At 41.2% G+C, this 25,814-nt stretch overlaps 1 long non-coding RNA gene across 3 annotated transcripts in view; it reads right to left on the bottom strand.

The window, feature by feature from the left end:
* Positions 1 to 611: 611 nt before the first annotated feature.
* The window catches only part of LOC111756800 (uncharacterized), a 47,969-nt gene continuing 22,766 nt past the window's right edge, over positions 612 to 25,814 (bottom strand). The window contains exons 1-3 of one of the 3 annotated variants that reach the window (XR_010047882.1): positions 22,457 to 25,772; positions 3,842 to 4,005; positions 612 to 3,479 (exon numbers count right to left, since the gene is read on the bottom strand). This is a non-coding gene — a long non-coding RNA (uncharacterized LOC111756800). Of the gene's footprint in view, positions 3,480 to 3,841; positions 4,006 to 4,428; positions 8,859 to 22,456; positions 25,773 to 25,814 lie in introns of those variants that run through there. The other 2 variants (XR_002791220.2, XR_010047883.1) reach the window with 2 other exon arrangements.

Genomic DNA, 25,814 nt, shown 5'->3' on the forward strand with positions numbered 1-25,814 from the left:
CCTTGGCACATTTCCAGAGGTACAGAGAAGACTGTGCCCCTTACCATACAAATGGTACCATTTCTCCTGGGGCCACTTGGCCAAGCTACCAAGACATCTTTGTCTTGGTAAGAGTCTCAGCTGGATTCAGGTTGGGACCTGACACTCCTGGTGCTCTCCAGAGCCTCTCTTCAGATCCTGTAGGGAAAGAAGGGTTCACCTTGGGCACTGAGGACTTTCCTAACTGGGGGTGATTCCCCACCGTGTTACAGCAAGATGCGTGCTCAAAGAGTGGCTGATGGAATACTGCTGTCCCATGGAGGAGGATAAACTGAGTCATTCAGAGGAAAATGGATGCATCTTGAGACCATAACATTAAGTGAAATAAATCAGAAACACAAGCATAAACATTGCATGGTTTCTCTTATAGGAGAAACCCAAAGTATAAATACATTTTAAAAAAAGAAAAGATAATAGGAAACAGGGATATATATCTTTTTCAAAGTGAAGGGGACTAAGAAGAGAGAGGGAGGGAGGGAAGAGGTGGAGAAGGGGAGGTGACAACAGTGTTTTGTACACTCACCAGCTCCCACGATGGGTGCAACCATCACAACCTTCAGATGTGGACTAATAAAAGATTTATTTCAGAAATACAAAGCATGCCCGGGAGAAAGAGTAGCACAGTGAATCTGCAGAGCTGTCATGAAACTGCAGCTTGGGCTGGTCGTGCCTGTCTTCTCCCTGTCATGGGTTGTGGTTGTCTTGGTTTAGTTTCATTTTACATCTAGACTATTTTAAATTAGGATTTCTCAAAAATTTTGGTTTTAACATTCCTTTGCAGTTTTACAAAATGATGAGACCCTGAAGAGCTTTTGTTCATGAAAGCTGATGATTTTATATTCATAAAACTGAGAAACCTTAAAATATTTAACATGTTTAACAATAACACATCTATTACTTGTTCATATAAATGACATATTTTAATAAAAACTATATTTTACGAAACAAAAAGAGTGGCACTGTTTAACCTTTTACAAATCTCTTCAACGTCTAGTCAAATACAGACACTGGGTTCTTAATGTCCCCTTCTGCATTGTTAGCTACTATTTGTTGTTTGAAATAAATAGAGAAACCTGGCCTCGCACAGATATGCATCTGGAAAATGAGACATATTTAGTTGTCTTTTCAGATATTTGTGGATATTTTTTCTTGACACTGGATTTGATGCAGCAGTATCTGAATTGCTGGTTTGGAAACCTCGGGGAAACCTGCACACACCCTCCAGCAGCACTGGCTGCTAGTTATTGGTTCCATGGCTGATTTTAGCAGTCATTTATATCAGCAGTAAAGTCACGGGCTTGATTGGCTTTGCTGTACATGATGAGACTGTGGTAACAAACTTAGTAGTCACCTTAACTAGCTCAAACGGTTAAAATGCTGAGCCTTCACTTGGGCCCCACAGGTGACCTTTTGATGTAGGAAGCCAAGTGCGCTCTGCCCATGCATGTGAGGAGCCAGGCAGTGCTGGCCACCTCGCCCTTCACTTTCCTGACTCCAGTCACCCTGCCCCGTACCCTCGTCCTCTGCCCTATCAAAGCCCTGAACCTGTCTTGGGGAGGAGAACTTGACATTTGGGGCATCATCATGGTTTGTATCTAGATGTTCTCCAAAGCCTCATGAGCTCAGTGGTGGGACTTTTGGAAGGTAATTGGGTCTAAGCATTTGATACAGGGATTAATGGTATGCAGCGTCTGGATTACGTAGTACTGGCTGTTTACTGAAGACGAAGACCCACCCTGGTGTGGGTGGCACCAGTCAATAGGCTTGAGCCGATGGAACACAAAGGAACGGAAAGAGGCAGGCTCGCCACTGCCTTCTCCCTCCCACCTGCCCTTTCATAGACTGTTTCTGCTCTGCAGTGCCCTTGTGCCACGCCACCGGCCTTGGAACCCACACTACGGACTGAAACCTCTACAAACTGTGAGCTGAAGTAAACTTTTTTCTTTAACTTGTCAGTGTCAAATATTTTGTCCCAGTAATGAGAAAAGTAACCAAACTCCCACTTTGTCAGAACATTTCCCAGTAAACTCTTTCTCTTCATTTGGTGGCATCTGCAATAGTGAATCTAAATGACATTGGAGGTTTCATACTTTGTTATGAAAATCCATTGTATTTGCTGCACTCTGCGGGGATCTTTTACCTGTGCATGACTTTGTTTCTTCATGCATTGGCCACTTGGAAAACTCTGGCTGGCCTGGGGTTACAGCCCTTCCAAATGCCAGCCTATTTATGATGCAAGATGCAAAAATTATATTTGTTAATGTAGAAAATCTCATCAGAACACCTTTATATTATGGCAAGCTCTCAAATACATCTTTTATCAAATTTGAATTTTCATTTGAAAGCTTCAGTTTTATTACTGGACACAAATTTTGTTCATCATTTTATTTAAAATAACACTTGACTGTGGATTTTTGAAAAAAATGCCTGCCAAAATACCCAAGTCTGAATTGACCATAATTCACCTGTTAGTTTTTCAAGTAAACATCATGTTCCATGGCAAAAACATCTGGTTCTGCTTGAACCCAAAAAACAGACACCTGCTACCTCTGGAGACCACAGCCACCCTTAGGTGAAGTGCTGCTGTCACACCTTGAGAAAGAGCAAAAGATGCTGCAGTGCAAGCTTCAGTGCAGCGGGATGCCTTTCATTTTTAATTTGTTTCTTCCTCAAACCAGGTGGTGCTGTAGAGTCCGTGGCTGCTGGAATGGTCCCTGAGACCACTTTGGTGTCTGCAGAGACATCAGCAGTGCCGTTCACTGTTCTGCACCATCAGTCCAATGTCAAGTGGTCAGCAAGGTAAAGGATACCGTAACATAAATCCCTGCAAAGAGTCTCGGGGCTCCCTGTGCTTTGAGAAGTGCTTTTTAAAAAAAGCATATCCCCTCTCTTGTATCATTCACTTATAAAAAGTTAATGTTTCATAAAATAAACTACATTAATATCACATCTAATGCAATTTTCTTAGTATTATCTAATAACAGCCATGCCTGAATTTCCCTTGATACCTCAAAAATTTTCTTTACAGTCATTTTGAATCAGAATTCAAGTGATGTCCACACATGTTATTTTCTCTAAAAGGTCGATTTAAGTGTCCCCCCCTCCCATTTTTATTCCACTTGTTTGTTAAAGAAAGTGGATCATGATGGCATCTCAGTGTCATTTAACAGGGTTTTTCAGCTCTCATATTTCTTGAGGGTTCAGCTTGCTGTAGAACACACGTATCCGACCCCACACTGCTGGTGACTGCATTAGGTGATTCTTGCTGTAAGATTGTCTCCTGTGGGGATCGCACAGCCCCAGCCCTGGTACCCACACATGGGGGCCTCAGTGCCTTCGCTCCACAGCCAGGACAACAGCACACCTCTAGATGTGCCTAGTGTTCTCTGCGAGCCAGCATCACTCCCAGTTGTTGAGAACCACTGCTCTTCATGTGCTACCTGCAAGAAACAGCAGATTTTTAATTTAGGTTCAGCTTCAGTTCCAGCAAGAATAAGTCAAAAGTGAAGCAGAGTATTTCTTACTACATCTCCATAGTGTCTGGTTGCCCAGTTTTCTCAGTAATGCTGAGATTTATTCCTGAGTTTGTGTGGACAAATAGACCATCAACCTTAAAAGTCCCCAAAACTCTACTGACAGTTTTAGGGTTTATGCATGAATGCAGCCTGTGTCTTGATTTAGTCAGGAATCTTAGCATGGAGATTTGCTTTTTCTCTTTCAGTCATCTGCTTCTTGTTACCTTGAAACTGGAACTGTGTGAGTCAGCTTTCTGCCCCTATAACAAAGTCCTTGAGATAGTTACCTTTAAGGTTTACTTTGGCTCACAGCTCCAGAAGCTGCAGGTGGGACTGGAGCTCACTGTGGAGAACAAGATGGGCCAAGGCTGGGGCCCAGAGCGCATCTGGGTCTGTGCTGCTTTTCCAGGCTGGGGCCACTTCCTCCTTGGGTCCAGGACCTTAGTTGATCCTAGGGAGAAACAAATCCCTGAGGCCCTTTTAGCCCTAATTTCTACACACAGACAAAGCATGTCTTCCCAGGGAACAGAGAATATTGAGAGTAATAGGCTCTGCCAATGTGCGGATGAGGCTGCTTCTGATAAGATCAGCCTTAGGGAGGTATAGATGCTCACAAATCCAGATTCTGGTCTGGGAAGATGGCAGAGCGGTAAGCAGCAGAGGCAACAGCCTTACTGAGAGTTGCTGTCCAAACTCTGGAATATAGCAACATAAGGACAAGAAGGAAGAAAATGGGTTCCCTGGACTCAGGAAGAATCTGAGGCCTGAACTGAAGCCCTTGGAGAAAGTAAAGAGAGAAACTTCAGTGAAGAAGGAGGTAGCTGGCGGTGTCTTGTCCCTGAGACAGGACTCATTGCATGAGAGCAGTTCAAACCTGTGGGTGCACAGTCATGGTGACGGTGACAGCTGGTGATCCTAGAGGCCTCTGCAGAGAGGTGCAGCACTGAGGGGACCAGTGGATGTGGAGGGGAGCTGAGGACGTGAAGGACTGCACTGACTGGTGGTGAATGCAGGAGTGGGGAATGCAGGGGTCTCATTCTTGCAGCAGGAGAAAACAGCTGGCCTGGAGGCATCTTGGAGATGCGCAGCTTGAGATCAGAACTCAGAACTGGCTCCCTCTAGTGGCTCCCAGAAGGGCTCAGATGCATGGAAAGTGCTGGAAAGAAGGCGAACCAATGTAACTGGTCTCCACCAGAAAGTGCACCACCCCACCAAAAAGCTGCTGCTGGTGTGCTGGGACAGACTTACACGGATCAAGGCTGTCTCCACAGCTTGTCTGCCAGCGACAGACCTGGACAAACCTGGAAGCAGACTTTTTTCTGTCTTCTCCCTCCGCTCTCTCATGCTTGTCTTTGAATCTTAGTTTTTGTTTGCTTATTGTTTTTTTTTCTTTCTCTTCCATGTTTGGCCTTATTTTATATAAGTGTGAACATGGTTTCTAGCCTCCCTGTGGCTCCATTCTGTCCTTTTCACCTCTTGCTGCATTCTTTCCCTTCAGTCTTCTACACCAGCTTCCCAAAGTTCGTGTGATCTCCCTTGGCCCTCTCACTTTACTTTTAATCTCTTCCTGTCTTCCAGTTCTCTGTTTTCTCCTTAAACTATATTAAATTTTAACCTCCAAGGGCAAAATTGACATACCAATTGACATATCATTGTATACTGCATATAAGTTTCTGGTTTGTTTTAGATTGTGTTATATAACCATAGATCTAGTTCATACAGTTAAAATGGCAAATTAAGGGTTATCTCAGTCTGTTATTTTCTAGGCTGTGTGATGCTGTTGGTACCACTACAGCCAAAATTGGCTTAATAGTTCTAAACAGCTGTTGGTCCTGGTATTCCATAACCAAAATTGACTAAGGGTCACAGAAAATACTGTGGCACAGTGCCAAAGAACCAGGGGCTGAGCCAAAAAAACAACTTCTCATCTCCAACAAACTGAAGAGCTAAGATCTTTTAAAAGACTCAAAACCCAAAAACCAACTATACCCAGAAGATACCTCTGAGGAGTAGTCATCACATAAGGATTCTAAATATCAGCAATAAAACAACCTACTATAGGCAATTTATGAGCATCCCCCCAGAATGAAACTTAAAAAAAGAAAGGAAGAAATAAGAGAAAACAAGCAGACACTTAAACAAAATGCAACCAGAGACATCAAGTTTGCTAAGTGCAAATCCAGTGGGTAATAAGGTGAGGTGATCAGAAAGCCTCCCACCAGGCCTCTCTGAAGTAACAACAAAAAAGCAATTGAATGAGGCTCAGGAAAAATAAAATCAGAAATAATCTCTCAGATAACTACAGAGATGATATCCAAAATAAAGAACATGGTTAGTGGTGCTAGACCAGATATAAACAAACAAACAAAAAAAAAAATAGATGAGCTCAAAAAAATTAGGAAAACTCAGAAAATGAAAGAAATGCAACCCAAGAAACAGATTCATACAGATATCCAGGAGAACAAAAATTCCTTTGAAAATATTTGAAGTTGATTAGGCCAGTGTGAGGACAGGATCTCAGATATTGGAGACAGGCTTGCAGTGAGTAACCAGGAAATGAAAGACTTCTCAAAACTAGCAAAGGAACATGAGAAACCAATTCAGCAGCTGCTAGATGAGACAAAGAAGATTAACAAGATTGATTGGATTCAATGAAAAAGCAGGAGATACCACAAATGACATCAAGAAAATGTTCACAGCTATCATGATGGAAAACTTTCCTGATAGAGAAATAGAATTTGACATACAAGTAAGTGAAGCATATAGAAATCTAACTAGCTATGACCAAAAAAAATCTACATCCAGGCATATCATAGTCAAAATTCCAGAAATTCAATGTAAAAATAGAATATTAAAAGCTGTGAGAGAAAAGAAACAAGTCACCTATAAAGGAAAGTCCATCAGAATCACAGCTGACTTCTTAGCAGAAACTCTCACCTCAAGGAAAACAACTTTTAACCCCAGCTGATGCACCTTGCAGAACTATCTTTCAAAACTGATGTAGAAATAAGATACTTACATGACAAATAACAGCTGAGGAAATTTATCCACCAAATCAGCACTCCAAAATGTTCTGAAGAACATTCCAGAAAGAGATTATAAGGACTACAGCCCCATGAACCTCAACAGAAGGAATCCATTGCAAGGCAGATAATTAGAGGAAAGAGAAAAAGAGCGAAGCCAACAACAGGAAAAATCATGACATGGACAAGTCAATACATATTGATGGTTATAACCATCAACGTTAATGATCTCAATCAAAAGACCCAGACTGGCAGAATGAATCAAGAAGCCAGATCCAACAATATGCTGCACACAAGAAACACATTTAATGCAAAAAGAAATTCATAGACTGAGAATCAAAGGCTGGAAAACAATACTCCATGTGACAGAAACCTAGAAAAAAACTAGGGGTAGCTATTCTATTTGCTGAAAAAGTGAATTTTAGACCAAGACTGAAGAGAGACCAAGAAGGTCACTACATCCTCATAAAGGGAATGATCCAAGAGGAAGAGATAAGAATCATAAATATGTATACAACAAATACCAGTGCACCCAACTATATAAAACAAATGCTAATGAACATGAAAAATCAAATAAGTCCTAATACAATTGAATTGGGAGACATTAATACCCCACTACCACAAAAACAGATGAACTAGACAAAAAATCAATAATGAAATATTAGAACTGGATCAAACTTTTGAACAAATGTAGCTAGTAGATATCTATAGAGTGTGTGACCCCACAACATCAGAATACACATTCTTCTCAGCTGCACATAGGATGTTCTCCAAAATACAATATGCTTAGGTAAATGCAAAGGAATTAAAATTATCCTGTGCATACTACCAGACCACAATGCATTGAAATTGGATACATGGCAAAAGAAAGCACAAGAACTTCATAAACATATGAAAATTAAGTACTACTATCCTAAAAAACCAATGGGTTAGACAGAATTAAAGAAGAATTAAAGAAGAAATTGGGCAATTTTTACAGATAAATGATGACAGTACAACATACTGTACTCTATGGAACACAATGAAAACAGTCCTAAGAAGGAAATTTATAACAGTAAATACCCATATAAGGAAAACAACAAGTGCATTTAAACAACTTACTGGTGAATTTCAAACTTCTAGAAAGTGAAAAGCAGATTAAGCCAAAATCTTGTATGAGGGATGAAATTATAAAGATCACAGTAGAAATTAATGTCTTGGAGACTAAAAAACAATACAAAGCATCAATAAATTGAATAGCTGGTTCTTTGAAAGATTAAATAAAATTGATACGTCCTTAGCCAACCTTATCAAAAAAAGAAAAGACTCACATTTATGCAATTAGAAATGAAAAGGGTGAAATCACAACAGAACCTGCAGAAATCCAGAAGATCATCTCTACCTGCTTTGAAAACTTGTATTCTAACAAGATGGAAAATATAGAAGAAATGGGCATTTCCTAGATATATATGAATTGCCAAAGCAGAATAAAGAATATATAAAAATTCTAAATAACCCAGTATCAATAAATGAAATTAAAGATACAATTGAAAACCTATCAACAAAGAAAAGTCCAGGCCCTGATAAATTCACTGATGAATTCTACAGGAAATCTAGTGAATATTTAACACCACTGCTTCTTAAACTCTTTAATGAAATTGAAAGAGAAGCAATGCCCCCAAATTCATTCCTGGAAGTAAGCATTACCCTGATACAAAAACCAGAAAAGCACCCAACTAAGAAAATGAATTGTAGGCCAACTTCCCTAATGAACATTGTTGCAAAAATCCTCACTAAGATACTGGCTGTCTTAGCTACTTTATGCTCCTCACTGAGACAAAATACCTGATGCCCAAGTTGGGAAAGGAAAGGTTTATTTCTTACAGTTTTTGGAGGTTTCAGTCCACACTCAGTTGGCTCCAAAACAGGCAGGCATGGCTGGGTCGCAGCTCACGGCGGCTGCAAACAGCAAACAGGAACCAGAAAAGAGCAAGACACACCTTCTTCCTGCCATTACATCACATCCTGGCTCCCACCCCTATGTGGGTGTAACACTGACACCATCAATCCAAGCACTAGACAATGAACCAATCACAAATGCACAATGCAAATGCATGAGGCCTGGGGGCCACAGACATAAACCATGACACTGGCAAAGAGAATACAGCAAATCATCGAGAAAGTTTCACATTATGATCAAATGTGATTCATCCCAGGGGTTCTGGAGTGATTCAACATAAATAAATCAATAAATATAACATACCATATTAAGAGAGCCAAGGTCAAAAGTTATATGATCATCTCAATAGATGCAGAAAAAGCTTTTGACAAAGTTCAGCACCCATTCATGATTAAAAACCCTATGTAAAACTGAAATAGATGGTCTTTATCTCAATCTGTTAAAAGCTATCTCTGAGAAACCAGCAGCTACCATTATATGAAATGGTCAAACACTGAAGGCTTTTACTCTAAATCAGGAACAAGACAAGGAGGATTCCACTGTATCCACTCTTGTTCAACATAGTACTGAAAAATTTAACCAAAGCAATTAGACAAGAGAAAAATACATAGAATAAAAATAGGAAAGAAAGAAATTAAACTATTGCTATTTGCAGATGACATGCTACTCTACATAGAAGAGTATAATTTCCTTTCCAAAAAGGAAATTATAGATTTATTAAGCAAATTCAGCAGCATAGCCAGCTACAAAGTTAAGGTCAGGTACGAAACACCTTTTGCAATAGCACCCCCAAAAATGAACTACCTAGGAATCAATTTAATGAAGGATGTAAAAGAACTCTATTTTGAAAACTACAGTACTCTGAAAAAGGAGACTGAAAAAAGATGTTAGAAAATGGAGAGATATTCTGTGCTCTTAGGTAGGAAGAACCAATATAGTGAAAATGGTCATACTTTCAAAACTGTTGTACAAATTCAATGCAATCCCAATCAAAATTCCAATAACTTATGTCACAGAATTAAAGAAAACAATCCTAAAACTCACCTAGAACTAGAAGAGACCTAGAATAGCAAAGGAAATCCCAGGAAACAAAGGCAAACAAAGGTATCATAACCCATGACTTGAAATTAATCATATTATAAAACTACTGTGATGAAAGCAGCATAGTACTGAATAAAAAACATATCCAAAGACCAGTGAAGCAGATTAGGAGATGCAGAAACAACTCCGACACACTAACCCACCTTATCTTTGACAAAGATATTCACTGGAAGAATCTTCTTTAATAAATGATGCTGGACATGGAAAGACGGCAGAACAGCAAGCAGCAAAGGGAAAAGCCTGTCAGAGAAACAGCCCAGATGCTGGAATGTAGCATCCTGGAGAACACCGGAGGGGGAGAAATGGGTCCTCTCAACCCAGGAAGAAACTAAAGTGAAGAGACAGAGAGAGAGAGAGAGAGAGAGAGAGAGAGAGAGAGAGAGAGAGAGAGAGAGAGAAGAAAGAAGAAAGAAAGAAAGAAAGAAAGAAAGAAAGAAAGAAAGAAAGAAAGAGACAAACTTAAACAGAAGTAACCAGATGTGCTCTCACTGGAGCCAATCCCACTGGGTACAGAATACCACTGGAATCTGGAGATGCATGGTTTGGGGCTGGCAAGCCAGAAGGCCTCAATGAGAAGACAGAATCACAGAGGAGAGCTGCAGATGGGAGAACTGCACTGATTCCGTGGTAAGTGTGGGAGACTCAGTCCTCCCACGGGAGTGGGCAATTGACCAGGCACCATTTTGAAGTCAGGCAGGATAAACCCAGGACTTCAGCTGGCTTCATTCAGCCTCTCCTAACACAGCAGACTGGTGAAAATTGCTTGAATTAAGTCCTGCCCCTGTGCGCGATCCAATAGCCAAGGCTGAGGTTTCCCTAAAGCTATCCCTGGCGAACTCCAACTGTGCAGCACACACAAACATGGTGAAGACTCCTAGTGGTTATATAGCTCAGAAGGGAGGGGCCAGCCTGCCCTGCTCCTGCTTATATTCCAGTAGTCACCAGCAGATTAGGGAAGGCAGCAATTCCTAACCAGCATGCCTCAGAGTAATTATAACCAATACAGGAAGTGCCAGGGACCCCACTACCCACTTGTCTGGAAGAAACCAGGGACATGACAAGAGGAAGAAGCAAAAAGCAGTCTCCAGCCTCCAACCCAAGCAGTGCTGGCCCAGGAGAGGTAAACACAGAAGAGATCAGGAGCTGCACACCTGAAGTTTCTGAAGCAACAGCATCTGACATAAAGAAACAACTTCATGAAACTATAAAAGAACTTAAAACAGAAATACTAATACAACTAAAGGAAGCTATAAGAAAAATAGTAAAAGAAATGCTAAGTACCTCTCAAGAAAACACAATTGGGAGAATAGAGGAGCATAGAAAAAGGAGGGAAACCTGTGATGAAGAATATAAAAAAAATTAGGATACATGAAATAGATTCAAAGAGATCACCAGGACATTAAAAACTCCACTGAAAGCTGGCAAAACTGCTCAAAAGAAACTAAAGACAGACTTTCAGACCTTGAAGACAGGTTTGCAACTTGCAATCCTGAAAGGAAAGATCTCTTAAAAATAACAAGGAACCAAGAAGGAACAATACAAAGGCTAAAAGATGACAAGAGGATCTATATCTTAAGAATTAAAAATGTGAGTGAAGAAGCAAGGGTAAACACGAATGAAAGACAAAGGCTATTTACAGAAATAATTTTTTAAAAACTTCCCAAGCATAGGAAAAAGAAATGATATTTAGATATATGAGGCATACAGAGTCCCAGCCAGCTATAACCAAAATAGATCTACACCCAGACATATCATAATCAAGATCCCAGAAATTCACCACAAGAACAGGATATAAAAAGCTATCAGAGAAAAGAAACAGATCCCCTGTAAAGGAAAACCCATGAGAATCACAACAGACTTCTTATCACAAACCATCAAATCAAGACGAGCTTGGAGTAAAGTATTCCAAGACTTGAAAGAAAATAACCTCCAACCCACACTGATGTACCCTGAAAAACTATCTCTTAAAATTAATAGAGAAACAAGATGCTTCCATGACAAAGAGGAACTGGGGGAGTTCATGACCACTAACATGACCCTACAAAAAGTACTGAAGGACATTCTAGACAGAGAAAAAAAATACCATGATTTCAGGAACAGAAGCAGAGGGGGCTCACTCAATGGGGCAGACATTGTAATGAAGGGGAACAGACAACCAATGGCAGAAAAATATCAGGGCAGAGATGAGGCAGAGAAGGTTGGCCATAATCACTAATACAGATGGCTTTGATACACTAATAAAAAGAAACACAGGCAGAGTGGATCAGGAGATAGGGTCCATCAAGATGCTTTATATAAGAAATGTAATTAACCTGAAAGAGAGTTGATAGACTGAAAATCAAAGATGAGAAAACAATGCTCTATGTGACAGAGAACCAGAAAAAAGAGAGGTAGCTCACCCTTCAGCTGCAGATTGGTTGTAAAGACATGACAGTTTTATACAATGGAAGACTACTTAGCTATAAAGAAAGAAAACCTTGAGACTCTTGTAGGTAAATGGATACAACTTGAGATCATGCTCAGGGGTAAAAAGGTCCAGAATCACTTAAATAAATAGTGGGTTGCTCCCTAATCTAAAAACTAAAGGAGTTAGTGGAATACAAAATGTACAGTACACCCTGTGAAAGTTAAAGGGGAGGAATTGTCTAAAAAGGAAAGACAGTGGACATTGTTAATCTTGTATCATGATTTGAAACCCATATTGTTTTCATTGCTCTGCTTAGTTTGGTTTTATTCTGTTCCAGTCTGTCTACTTGCACTACATATGATGGCATGGACAGCTATTCCAAAATAGCAGGACATACTACAGTAACCATTTTTGATTTCCCATTAACTTAATTTGAAGCCCTGTATTGCTTTCACTGTCTTGTTTTGACTGATTTTACTTGAATCTGTTTTGTCTGATAGCATCAAGCCTCAGGGTATAGGCAACTACTTTGAAGACAATAAGATTTACTATGATACCCATTTTGGTTTGACTATTATCTTCTATTGAAGTCCTATAATGTATCCAATATTTTGTTTTTATTGATTTCATTCTGCACTGTTATGTTCAATTTTATTATGCCTGATGATATGGGCAATTCTACTGAAGATAACAAGAGACATTATGGTAACTATTACTTATCACCTTGTATTTTGGTCTTAAGTTATGTACTATGTCCATCCTTTTGTTTTGACTGACCTCATTTTGTTTTCTCTCATTTGGCTTTATTCTCTTCAAAATAAATTAAAAAAATAAATGGTGCTGGAAAAACTGGCTCTGCAGAAGATTAAAGTTTTACTCATATCTTTCACCATGAATTAAACTAAATTTGGAATGGATCAAGGGCCTAAATATTAAAACAGAAACAACAAATCTACTGCAAGATAAAGTAAATAAAACTCTTCAAGACATAGATGTAGGTAAAGATACTATGAACAAAACCCTGATTGCACAGGAACTGCCATAAAGAATCAACAACTGGGATCTATCTCATCTTATTAAAAAGTCTTTGCACAGCATGAGAAGCCACCAACAGAATGAAAAGACAACCCCTAATATGAGAGAAAATGTTTCCCAGCTGCTCCTCAGACAAAGGATTACTATCAAGAACACATAAAGAACTAAAAAGAAATCAGTGTTCTCAAATTTAAAGATCCAATCCAAAAATGGGCATCTGAGATGAACACGCACTTCTCAGATGAAGAAATACAAACGGCAAATAAATATATGAAAAAATGTTCAAAATCACTGGTCATTTAAGAAATGCAAATTAAAACAACACTGAGATTCCATCTCAACCCAGAAAGAAATCCACCTATTATTAAGAAATCATCCAATAACGAACACTGGAAAAAGGAACTCATCTCCACTATTGGGAGTGTAGACTGGTGCAACCACTATGGAAATCAGTGTGGAGATTCCTCAGAAAGCCAGGATTGGAGGTCTCATTGAAGATAGCCTCCTGAGTATCTTCTGAGAACACTTAAAAACATCATAGCACAATTATATATGTGCACCCATGTTTATAGCAGCGTAATTTGTAATAGCCAGATCTTGGAAACAACTGAAATGCCCATCAGCTGAGGAATGGCTAAACAAGATGTGGTATTTTTATACAATGGAGTGCTACTCAGCCATAAAGAAATATAGACTGGAGACTTTTATAGCTAAATGGATGCAACCTGAGAACATACTGATTTAGTGAACTAAATCAGAGATGGATGTGTAAGTGTGTATTGTCTCACTAGTGTGAGAAGCTGAAGAAACTATAAACCTAAAAGATAGTTAAGATAGTTACACTACTGATTTTCTCTGAACTGATTGAAGAGAAAGTTTATGCTAGTATTGTCCAGATAATTAAATGCAGATATTTGCACTCTCAATAACTGACTTGAAGATAACAATGCACACTGTGTATACCATTGTTACCCCTAACTTGGGTTTTGAAATTTTTGTATCTCTCTAAAATAAAAAAAAACAATTCACATTCCATGTTTTTTTCCAAGTACAGTTCATTTTTCATGAGAATATGGAAAAAATACAGAATAACAGCTTTTGCTGAAGTGCTATTTCTTGAAAAGCATTGTTTTAAGGAAGAGACCAGACGGTCTCAACCCTGAGCTTGTGCCAAGGGCATTTCGCTTCTTACCCATGAGCTCGCATGAATAAGAGGGGGTGAGGCCCCTGGGCAGTTCTGCACTTGCTTCAGAGAGAAAGCACTATGGGTTTTCTTTCTAAACTCCCATTCGTAAGCTTACTGTATTGTTGCAGAAAAACCAATATCAAATTGAATGGAAGTCTCTTTGCACTGAAGAGTAGCAGGTTGTTAGGAATCAGCCCCAAATCACCAGCCAGGATTCAGCTTAGAGTTCAGTTTAAATACAGTTTGAAAGTAGGAAGTAAAAGGCTGGTGGCAGGTTACTACATGATTGCTTACATGAATTAAGTCACATACTGTCAGGCAAGCTAGTTCTAAATAGATACACTTAAAAGGAATTGTTAACCATAATATAGGAGCATCCTGGGGAGGAGAGGAAGGGGCTTGAGTGGAGCAGGTAAAGTTAGAAGTGTGCTTGGCTGGGCCAGTTTGTCCCAGACATGAAGTCCTTGAAGCAAGTCAGAAGCAATATATATTCTTCTAACTAAGGGAAAACACAAGTTGGACGCAGTCATGTTGACCAGCATGTTATCGGAGAAGTAGTTGGACGTGGACAGTCAAGGCTGCTAAATTTAGCAGGCTATGTGACAAGCAGCAGGAGCACAGACAGAGGGCACTAATTGATTTTTAACTTTGCTGTAAAATATTTGTAAGTTTGCTATTCTATAATTGTAACTTTACAATATGATCTAAGAAAAATGATGTACACATAATGTAAAAGTGGGTTTTAGTCCTAACTTGATTCACAGAGAAATACTAGCATTCCATAAACTTATGAAAAATGAGATACTTTCCTCTTTTCAAACATGAAGTGGAAATTTTTTAATCCTTAAAATATTTAGTACACATAGATGTGTATTTAGACAGGCATTTTATTCGAATATGAATTGTCACTCACTTTTTCGTTAGAAAGTTGTTAGTGTACCAAGACTTTCCCAGTTGTTCAAAGCCAATAGCCCCATTCTTAGTGCCTGTCAATAAGTAATAATTCAAGCTATGGAAAAAGTTCAGTGTAATTTATTGCAGAAAAAAGTTTCAAGCACCAAAGCTGCCAGCAATATTTTATTTCATTAACTATGATGGAATCAGAGATTATGGTCCCATATAATAGAATAAAATGCACATTAACACAACATTATTAAGCCAGAAAAGCTAGAAAACTTGTAAAAAATAAGTAATAAGAGGGGACTAATTGTATTAAATATTGAGACAATGTGTAGAGTGAGAGTAATGAATGCAGCCTTGTTGAAAAGACAATTGTCCTCTACACCCTAATCAGAGTAATTCCATCCTGAGGGCAGCCCTCCCCAGTCTAGGTGTTCAGTGGATCCCAGGGACCCACCAGACTGTGAGAATGAGGTGCAGCCTGTAGCACAAGGTCATCAACCTGAGGTTTAAGGTTGTCCACTCTGAGGGCAGATCATGCTTGCTGAGATCCAGGGTTCCCTACGAAGGGTGAGATGAAAGCAGAGTACCAAGTTTTCCTGAAAATAAGACCTAGCCAGAAAATAATCAGCCTTCAAAACCCGGGACCACAACAGCCAGTTTATCCTGGTCTTACGTGTCTTACAGAGAAGCCACTGAGCAAGCAAGAGAATAAGGAGACACAACCTCTAGACCCTGGGCAATGGGTAATGGCTGGCTAGCGCTTGTTTTCTGGGTACGTCTTAGTTTTGGAGAAGCACAGAACCTATAGCTTTCCCCAAGGACACTTCTTGCTTTTGGTCCTGTTTTTGCCATTTCAAGTCATGCTCTGTAACAATGGTAGTCCAGCCCAGAGGGATTGGTGACTTCAGTAGCACTGGAGCCCACAACTGTCTATCACTCTGATAAACCCAGTTAGTTACTCACCAGCCTACGCTTGTCCGAGTTGTCCTGTGCCTGATGGTACCCTCTTTTCAGGAAATTTATGCAACAATTTATGTCACTAGATAGGACAGTGCAAGAGGATAGAAGGTTTAGCAATAAGCCCCAAGTATGCAAGAATCTGTTATACCTTGGAAGTGGCAATTGTAACCAAGGAGAAATACATGTTTATTATTTAATAGACAGCATTGGGCACCTGGATAGCCATTTGGGCAGAAAAACTGGATCCTTATTTCACACCAAATAAAATATTTAACTTAAAAAAACATACTTGAAAACATGTGGGAATTATTTTTAAAAAAAACTCAGAAGACCTTTCAAAGTATGACACAGGAGCTTGGCATGGTGGTGCACGCCAGTGATCCGGGCACTCAGGAGGCTAGCTTGCTGCTAGGCTCAAGGGAGGAGGATAGCAGCAAGCTCAAGGCCGGCTGGAACTACATCGTGAGGCTGTCTTAAAAAAAAAAAAAAAACCAAAAACCCAACCAAACAAATTATGACACAGAAGCCATGAACAACAGGATTGTAAGATACTGCATAAATACTTTCTCTGATCATACCATATCACATAGGAAATGACCCCAATTTTGGTAATGCTGTCTGGAGTAGGTGAGAGCCAACAAATCCTCCTGCATACTGCCATGTCAAAACTCAACAATAACAAGCTAAGTAAAAATTCATTTACCCTTTGACTTAACAAATATCCGTTTTAAATATTTTATAAGTGTAACTGGATATTTAATGAAATATATAAAAGGTCATAGTATATTTCAATAGTGCTTTGGAATAGCAACTTAAAGTCTGCAAACTGGGTTTGTTAAAAGTGTGTACACTTCATCCATATTCATAAAGCAGAAACTATGGAAAGAGTGTAACTTTCTAGAGAATGCCAGGCTTCACCCTCTTCTGCGGGACACTGGCAGACACGCAATGTGGTGACAGGTGTGTGGCAGAGACTGTGTTCACATGGTCAGGGTGAAAGGAAACGCGAGCCTAAGCAAGGAACCTGCAGCATCCGGACCGCTGTAAGAACACTGGTAGAGAACGCATCCAGATCAGGGACGTGGCTGAGCGGGTAGGAACGGGAAACAAACTTAATTTTCATTATGTCCCCTTCTGTCATGGTTTGTGTTTGTGTCGCCCAGGACTCATGAGTTTGCATTGTTCATTTGTGATGGTTCATTGTATAGTGCTTGGATTGATGGTGTCAGTGCTCCACCCACATAGGGGTGGAACCAGAATGTAATGTAATGGCAGGAAGAAGGTGTATTTTTCTCTTTGCTGGTTCGAGTTTGCTGTGGGCGGCCGTCATGAACTGCAGCCCAGCCATGCCTGCCTGTCTTGGAGACAACTAAATGTGGACTGAAACCTCCAAAAACTGTAAGAAATAGACCTTTCCTTTCCCAACTTGGGCATCAGGTATTTTGTCTCAGCAACGAGCACAAAGTAACTAAGACTTCTATGTGTTTTGAATGTGAAACAATATTCTTAAATATTTACTGACATAGGAGAATTTGTTCTCAACTACACCTCTTCATTCTCCACTGGGGCTGCTAAAGAGTCTAACTTAACACATCTGAAATCAAGGCCCACAGCCCCTTCTGCTCTCCACCGGTGTCCTGCACAGGCTCAGGTTGCTCTGACCACCCAGGGTTCAGTTGCTCTGACCACCCTGAGTTCTCTCTCTCTCTCTCTGCCCCCACGCCATTCCTGGCAATACCCACCTGCTTACACTTCCGGGAAAATGCCAAGTCCATCTCCAGCTTTTCTTCTGCCGGTGCTACCTATAGAGTGGTCTCCTCTTGGACCTCAGGCTGCTCGGCCCAGTTTTGTCCTCACTGCATCTCACTGAAGCAGCCAGTCCTCAGCGCAGAGCTCCTTGATCACTGCTAGGTTGCTTAACATGGTATGTTCATACCCTTCCCTTCACATTGCCCAGCTCTTTATACTGACTGAGATTTAAGCAGGCATTGGTTTGGGTCTATTTGTTCATCACTAAGTCCCTGGTGACAATACCTGGCACATACTAAGCCTACAATAAATATTTGCTATATCATTTGTTGGCCTTTTGGTTAGGATCAAATGTATAAGTATTTGCTAAAAAAACACAAATGAATGAATAGATGGATGAAAGAAGATAAAACAAAGTTCACAGACCACAATAGAAAGAGTTGTATGTACAGTATAATCTCAATTTTGTAAAAAAAAAATGCATATAAAAATTTGTAGATGTTTTTCCTGAAAGATGTTAGATGATGTGCAATTGCAGTATGTTTTTTACTTCCTTTAATAAAATAAGGAAAATAATGAAAGAATATTCACGTTGTCATTAGGTGCTTTGGTTTGGGGAATCCTCCTGCTTCCCCAGGTTCCTGAGAAGGAATGTTTGTTATACAGAACTCCCGGCCAGAACTGCATAGTGCACAGGAAGAAATCACGAGTCTGAGGTGAGGGATGAGTTTGAATAATTTAATACTGGAATGAGAGCACAGAATTTATGCTTTAGAAGAAAAGAGAAGCTTTAAAGTGGGCTGGGGAGTGGACACCTGGTGTTGAGGTCTGTGGTAGTGTTAAGGTGATGAGAGGGACACTGGGTGCACTAGAAGCATCTGTAATGCCTGAGGTATTACAGTTCACTTAGTGTTTCTATGTTATAAATTGGACCCCTTTGGCTTTTCAGGCCAATCTTTGGTGAAAATGTCAACTGCTTTTGATTACATTCAGAGAGCAATGTTTTAAAAGCATATCTATTCTGATATTGGATCATGTGAATCTCTGATTTGAGGGGTTAATGTGTAAAATGGTTTGTTGGGGTGGTGGTTTTAGGTCATATTTTACTCTGTATACTTTGTCCATTTTTCCTATTTTCTTATCTGTAGGTGTATTATGCCTGTGGTAAAGAAAGCCACGCTTTCACAGATCCTTTGCCCTTAGCTCTTCAGAGAGCCCCATGCCTGCCAGGAGCAGCCTGGCCCACCTGTGTCCACGCATAGGCAGCCTAGCCAAGGATGCACGGGTGCAAGGCTACTTCACCTTTGCTCCTCCACACCACATCCACCTGCTATCTTCTGCTCCAGTGTCAGCTCCCAGCACCCCGACAGCTGGTTCCCTTGCTGAGTGGTCCCTGTCATAGCTCTGACTTGGACCTTAACCAATAGCTGGGTCTCCCACCCCAACCATCATCCCACTGGGGTTGGCGAATAACTGCGTCCATCTGACTCAGCAGGTTACAATGAGCTGGGCATGGCTGGCACTCCACATACTAATGACAGAGCTGTGGGGTCATGACAGGAATCAGACTGAAATATAGGACTGGCCCACCACATCTGCTGTTCTAACGGAGTGGTAGAAAACTCAGGGACTTTGCCTTGGGGAACACTTATACAGTGATGCCATCCTGTCAAGCAGGTGAATGCAACCCAGTGGATGCATCAGGGGGCACCCCAGCCCATCTGTGCAGACCCTGCCCTGGTCTGAACCCACTACGTGCCCTCCCAGGCATAGGGCCAGCTCCTGGAGGTTTGCATATTCTGAGCCTCCTTTGGGAGAAGAGTGGGTTTTTAGATAAGATTATCTTAAAAATGCAAGGCTCTTACAGGACCCAAAAGCATAAGCTCACAGCTTCTAACTAGGTTAGCTAAATAAGCACACTCCACAGAGGGAGCCAAGAGCCAAGACTATTTTCAGCATTTTAAAGGAACGCGGGTGATCATGACTTATACTGCATGGGGCAGCTATTTAGGGATATTTGTTTTTGCTGAAATACTTGCTGAGTATTTTTATAAAGTGCTTTAAATCTAAAAGACAAACCCATTTCCTTATGAGTCTTTAGAGGAGGATAGGAAGACAGTAATCGAAATATTGCTACTTTATGTGGAAAAGACACCTACAATGGGACCTCTTTAGAATGAACACAGAGGAGCAGTGCAGAGACAGCAGCATACATCGGCAAGAGACCACTGTCTGTTCACTGCCTCTGCGGCCTCCCCATTGCTCGATTCCCAGGGGCACAGGGCACTGGTGTGGACATGTTGAGAGCGCTGTCTCTGCTGCTCAGGAGGAGACAGGGCTTCTGAGAGTCTTGGGCATGGCCAGGCCTTGGGACTCTGCTCCAGGCAGCTTCCCCACCTAGTTCCAGCCACCACCACCTGGTCCACCTTCAGGTATGTTCACCATATCCCGCTTCTCTGGAAAAGTCAGCCTCAGCAGCTCTGGGAGTCCTGGAGGGAATTTGCCCCAGACTCCACAGAGAAATCATCTGGGCACCTTTTAAAAACATCTATGCTTAGGCTTGGCAACTTCAGAGGGTGGGACAGTGTGAGAATTTTTATACCCCAGGTAGCTGGGCTTGGTGGCACACACCGTAATCCCAGCACTTTGGGAGGACAAATTTGAGCCCAGCCTGAGCAACTTAGAGGGTTAGTGAGAACTTGTCTCAAAACAAAAACAATTTAAAAGATTTTTAAAGGGCTGAGGGATACCTCAGAGCAAAGGCACTTGGTCAGTCCCTCATAACCCCCAATAAAGATGATTCACATGGATAGCCTGTATCAGAGCTACGGGTTTACAGTTCAAATGCTGATGTATACGAATCACCTGGAGGTTTTGTCATCCTGACCCTGGCAGTCTGGGTAGGACTTGAGATTCTGCATTTCCATTGGCTCCCAAGACCTACTGGGGCCACACAAGAAGGAGCAAGGCCCAGAGCAGGTGACATGGACCTGTCATGGAGCTGCCCAGAACACTAGACTTCCTCTCATTCTCAGACAGCCTGAGGCTGCAGTTTCTCCATCCTTAAGAAGCATAAATTGTACAAGTCTTTGATAAGGTTCTTCAAGCTTAGCCTTTCTGTGATATGGAGGATGCTGGACAGCAGTGTGTTGAAACTGGCTCCTAATAGCGTGTGAGATCTTACTGTTAGGTTTTCTGAAATTATTCCAGTCTATTGTCAAAACAGCCATTATCTTAGACTATCTTGTAAACTTACAATTAAATAAAGTCTACTAAAAAGAGAAATGCTCAGTACTCAAAATTCATCCCCTCTGGTAGTTCGTGTGTTTTACTATGACATGTAGGTTGCAGGACTGTTGCATCCATATGGTGCAAATACCAGGTAATGACTGCTGCTCTCCCCAACTCTGCCTTCAGCGATACTCTACTGATAGCTCAAAATCATCTCTGCTAGAAGAACCTAAAGCATGAGTGCAGCCAGCCAGGACTGGACTTATCACCTTGCAGATTTTCTACACTTTAGAAAGTAATAGAGAAATACTTAGTAATAGAAATACTTAAGTAATAGAGAAAATATTGATAATGCATTGAAATTAATGCAGAAGAGCAGGTTTTAGTCTAATGAATGTTGTTCATATGAGAAGGTGAGTGTAACACAAAGTCACCTGTCTGATGTAGTGACTGTGAGCCTGTTAGGGTTGGGATGCAGCTGCATTTATCAAATTGTGGCCTAACTGCTTCATAAAAAATACAAGAGTTCCTCCAAAAATCAATGGAACCACTCTGTGAGAATCAATGGATTAGATGGAATTTATAAATGCACTGTTGTATATTATTATTTGTAAATAGTGCACCAGGTGCCCTTCTATCAGCAAAGGGTAACTTTTGTGTATGTTGGATGAGGACGTGTATGCAGACACACTTGTGTGCATGTACACATCCGCTTCTCCAGGGGAGCCAGCACACCATGAGACCTGATGATCCCACATGCTCACAAGCTCTGTTTGGGCTCATGATGAGAGACTTGTTTCCAGAGGCATAGCCACAGTGCATGGAGATTTCCAAATCCACACCGAGGGGCCCAGGTGGATGCCAGAACCCGCGATGTGAACAGTCAGACAGAAGCTGAGTATGGGATTCCGGGACTTCAGGGCCTGAGTTACGAAAGGTCTTCTAGAGTTCGCTGCTGGGGAGTGTGGGCATGAGAAGACTGCCCAGGTGGTTGTTGGAATCAAAGGGAGGAAGACGAGAAGCCATCTCTAGGTACTTTTCCTCTGGGAAGAAATTCTACCAAGCTTCCTTTCTGGAAAATGGGCTGCACAGGTGGCCTGAGTTCTCTGTGGTCACATCCTGTCTGTTCTGTCTGAGCCGTGGCATCTGCAGCATGCACAGAGTCATCCAACATGCTCTCACCAGGTATGCTCTCAGCAGCCAGATTTCAGGCAGTTCTCATCACAGTTTGGGAAAGACAGCCCTTGCTCCCAAGGAGCTGGTTAGGCAGGGGCACAGATAAAAAGGAATTTCAAGTGCTATCCACCCTGGCTTGCCATGTCTAAATGGAAAAGCAGTCGGCCTTTGCACATTCATACTCCTACTTACAACATGTGTTAGAAGCTGACATCCATATCCAGGGTCCTCAAGGTACTGTCTGATATCCACGCCATTGCTTCTCGCAGGCTGGTGTTGTGGATGTTCAAGGTACCAGGGAGGTCTGTCTCCTCAGAAAGCTTCTTCTGTGGTGAGCCTCCTGCTGCTCATTGCCAAGTGCAAATCTGGGTAGAACAGAGCTAAGTTCATTCCTAGCAATGAGGAGATTATTGAACAGGGTCATGGTGAGCAGGAAGGAAAACACTGATTTTAAAATGTCATCTGTTAATTTAGAGGCACGAAAGATTATGTGTGGTCCGTATTCTAACTCATGATGTGACTTTTATGCCTGTTTCAAGAGCTTCCGGTCTGCACCTAAGACCGTGCTGTCATTTAGGAACCACACAAAGCACCTCAGAGGTTCCTGGCTACCACCTGTGCACCCTCGTGGGTTCTTCTGTACACAACAGTGATTTCAGACAGGCCTAACCCATTTTCTTAGTAAAACCAGCAATGGAGAAGAGACTTCCACAATCATTTCTTTCAATAATGTCTTCCAAAGTTCTAAGCAATGCCACTGGGTAAGAAATTAAATATGAAAATACACATATTGCACAGAAGAAAAAGAAGTATATGCAGATTGCAAGCTTGTATACCTGGATCACTGAGTTCATGGAAATATTAAGGTATCAACAAATCAACAAATTATAAAAGAAGTTTGCAGAAATCAGTAACTCACATTTTAATGGTATTGTTAGAAAATAGAAGAAAAGGCATCATTAACAGCAGCAAAAAACAAAATACCAAGGGATAAGTTCAGCAAGAAATAAGAAGGAAAGGATCCTTCTTTGGTCTCACCAATCATAGCACTCTGGCCTTTCACATCCTTGCGCAGCTTCAGGCTCGAGGTGCAGGGGCAGAGGGGGGTTCTGGAGGGCTCCGCCCTCCCCTCTTGGATCTTGAGGCACAGTGTGGGTGTTTCAGGGGGCTGCAGAGGAGCCTCCAGCACATGCAAGGGGAGGCCAGCAGCACCCATGCTGGTCCTGGAAGCCTTGAGCCTCCTGGCCATCCTGACCCTCGCACAGGCCCCCAGACTTCCCCATGGTGGAAAGCAAAGCCCTCTCTGGAGCCAGTCCATATCCGCATACCTGTAGGCAGCAACACTGTATTACTCACTTAAAATGTGCTATGAGGGTAGATGTCTGGTTAAATGTTCATACTAGAATTTACAAAACAATCAAGGAAAGGAAAAAAAAAAGCCATTCTCTTTTAAATGGAGTTTTCTGTTACTTGCAGAATCGTGGGCTGATTTGAATGTGCAATAAAAATATTTGCCAGAAACTAATTTGTGAATAACAATGCAGACCAGAAGGCCTTGAAGATGCCTAGGCTTACTCTGTTTTCTAGTGTACATCTGCAACACTTTCTGAAAAAAATACAGCAATGGTTATTTTAACATTCTGGAGCACGACCCATGCACATGCAAGTCCCTGAGGTGCACAGCCTGTGCCCTGCTGATCTGCTGCTTGACATGAGGCAATCGCCACTCCCAGAGGAGACCCCCCAGGAGAGCACAACTCCCTCCAGGTCTCAGGCACCCAGGCTAGAGAACCCCAGAGGTTCCTTGCTAACAGCTCCAACACCACTGTGTTCCTGGGGGTTCTGGCCACCAGAGCACTGTGATGACTTAGGTGGGGCTTTTTCAGAGATGGCAGAATCTCGAGTGTGTGCTGCTGGGATTAAGGTTGGATGATCACCAAATCAGCCCAATGATTGGCTCAGCACCACCTAATCCCAATAGCCTGGACAGAGTACAAAATGTGCAGAAAATAGCTGCTAAGGTTCCTTGCTTGCTTGTTTTTGCTGTCTTCTGCCTGCCGTGAACTGTTTTCCCCTCTGTAATGCCTCTCTGCCAAGCCTCTCTGCCAAAGAGCCAGCTGACTATGGACTGAAACCTCTACACAGTGTGTGCTATGTAAACTTTTGCCCCCTTAACTTTGGAGGTTGGGTATATTGTCTCAGGAAAGAGAAAACTAAGATGAGCACTGGCAATCATGAGTATTGTAATTTTTTTCTTGCTATTATTAGTATATTTCAAAATATTACTGTTATTGCTAATCATGTGGGTCCAGCACATAAGGTGTATCATAAAGGAATTGGTTGAGACACCCCAAAGCAATTTAGAATGAGCTGCATAAGACCTTCACTTTGTACACTGCAATATGAGATGGTGGCATGGGATAGCAGGACACTGATTCACACAGGTGTGCACACACACGTGCATGCACAAATATATGTGTGCACACTCCTCTCACCAAGGAGATGCTGACAAGCCTTTGGAAGGTCCTTCTGCAAGAGCAATGTGTGTCTCATTCCCACCTGAGGCTCCAGCACATCGAAGAAAGCAGGTCGGGTCACACAGCTTGATTAGATACATTTGTGCTGACACATTTTTCAAGCGCCAAGCGTTTCACATGCATTAATTCAGCAACCTCCACCCCAGTTCTGTGACGTGGATACTATTATTAGCTCCTTTTTATAGAGGGGAAACTAGGCCCAGAGGGAGTTTTAGTGTCTAACTAGAGAGCCCACAGCTAGTGACCAGTCATGGGTAGAGTTTAGGTTTAAAGATATGCAAGATCACTCCAGAGCCTGTGCTCTTAACCTATAGGCTCTACTGCTTGGCAGTACAAGGCAAAGACAGAAAATGTTACTGCACAATGAAGTTTGCAAGAGTACTTGTGTTCTTTGTACACAAAAACACAACATATTTTTTATTACTTGACTTGAGGAAAGATGCTTTTTATTACTTAGATTTTTGGTACATGTTTGCAGTATGCAATAATTTCATTCATTGTGAGGATTTGGTGCATATACATAACACATCTTAGTAAGTAGTTTTCTTCACCTTAATGTCCTCTTTCCCTGCCCTCTCTCCTGGTTACATTTTCCCTTCTCCTTCTTCCCCCTCCCACCATTCTTTCCCATTTATCTTTATTTTGCTCTTTATTTATAATTTGGATGTTTCATGTAAGAGAAACCATGCAGTATTTAAGCTTATGTTTCTGATTTATTTCATGTAAAATCATAATCTCAAAGTGTATCCATTTTCCTACAAATGGCTCATTTATCCTTGTTTATGGTAGAGTATCACTGAGTATTTTAAGTGATCATAAAATAAATCACAAAAAGAAATTATTTAGATCATATAATTCAACCACAGCAAAATAATATTAGATCTAAGAACCAAATATAACGAAGGAGAAGATCACAAAGTCAGAGATGGAAAGGAAGGTATAAGGTCAGATTAAAAGAACTTAAAAAATAATAGAGAACAATTTGTAACTGTAAGTCAGTAAAATAAACAAAC

This window comes from Cavia porcellus, unplaced genomic scaffold (assembly GCF_034190915.1).
Source record: "Cavia porcellus strain 051 isolate PalLab524CR breed Dunkin Hartley unplaced genomic scaffold, mCavPor4.1 scaffold_6, whole genome shotgun sequence".
Lineage (NCBI taxonomy): Eukaryota > Metazoa > Chordata > Mammalia > Rodentia > Caviidae > Cavia > Cavia porcellus.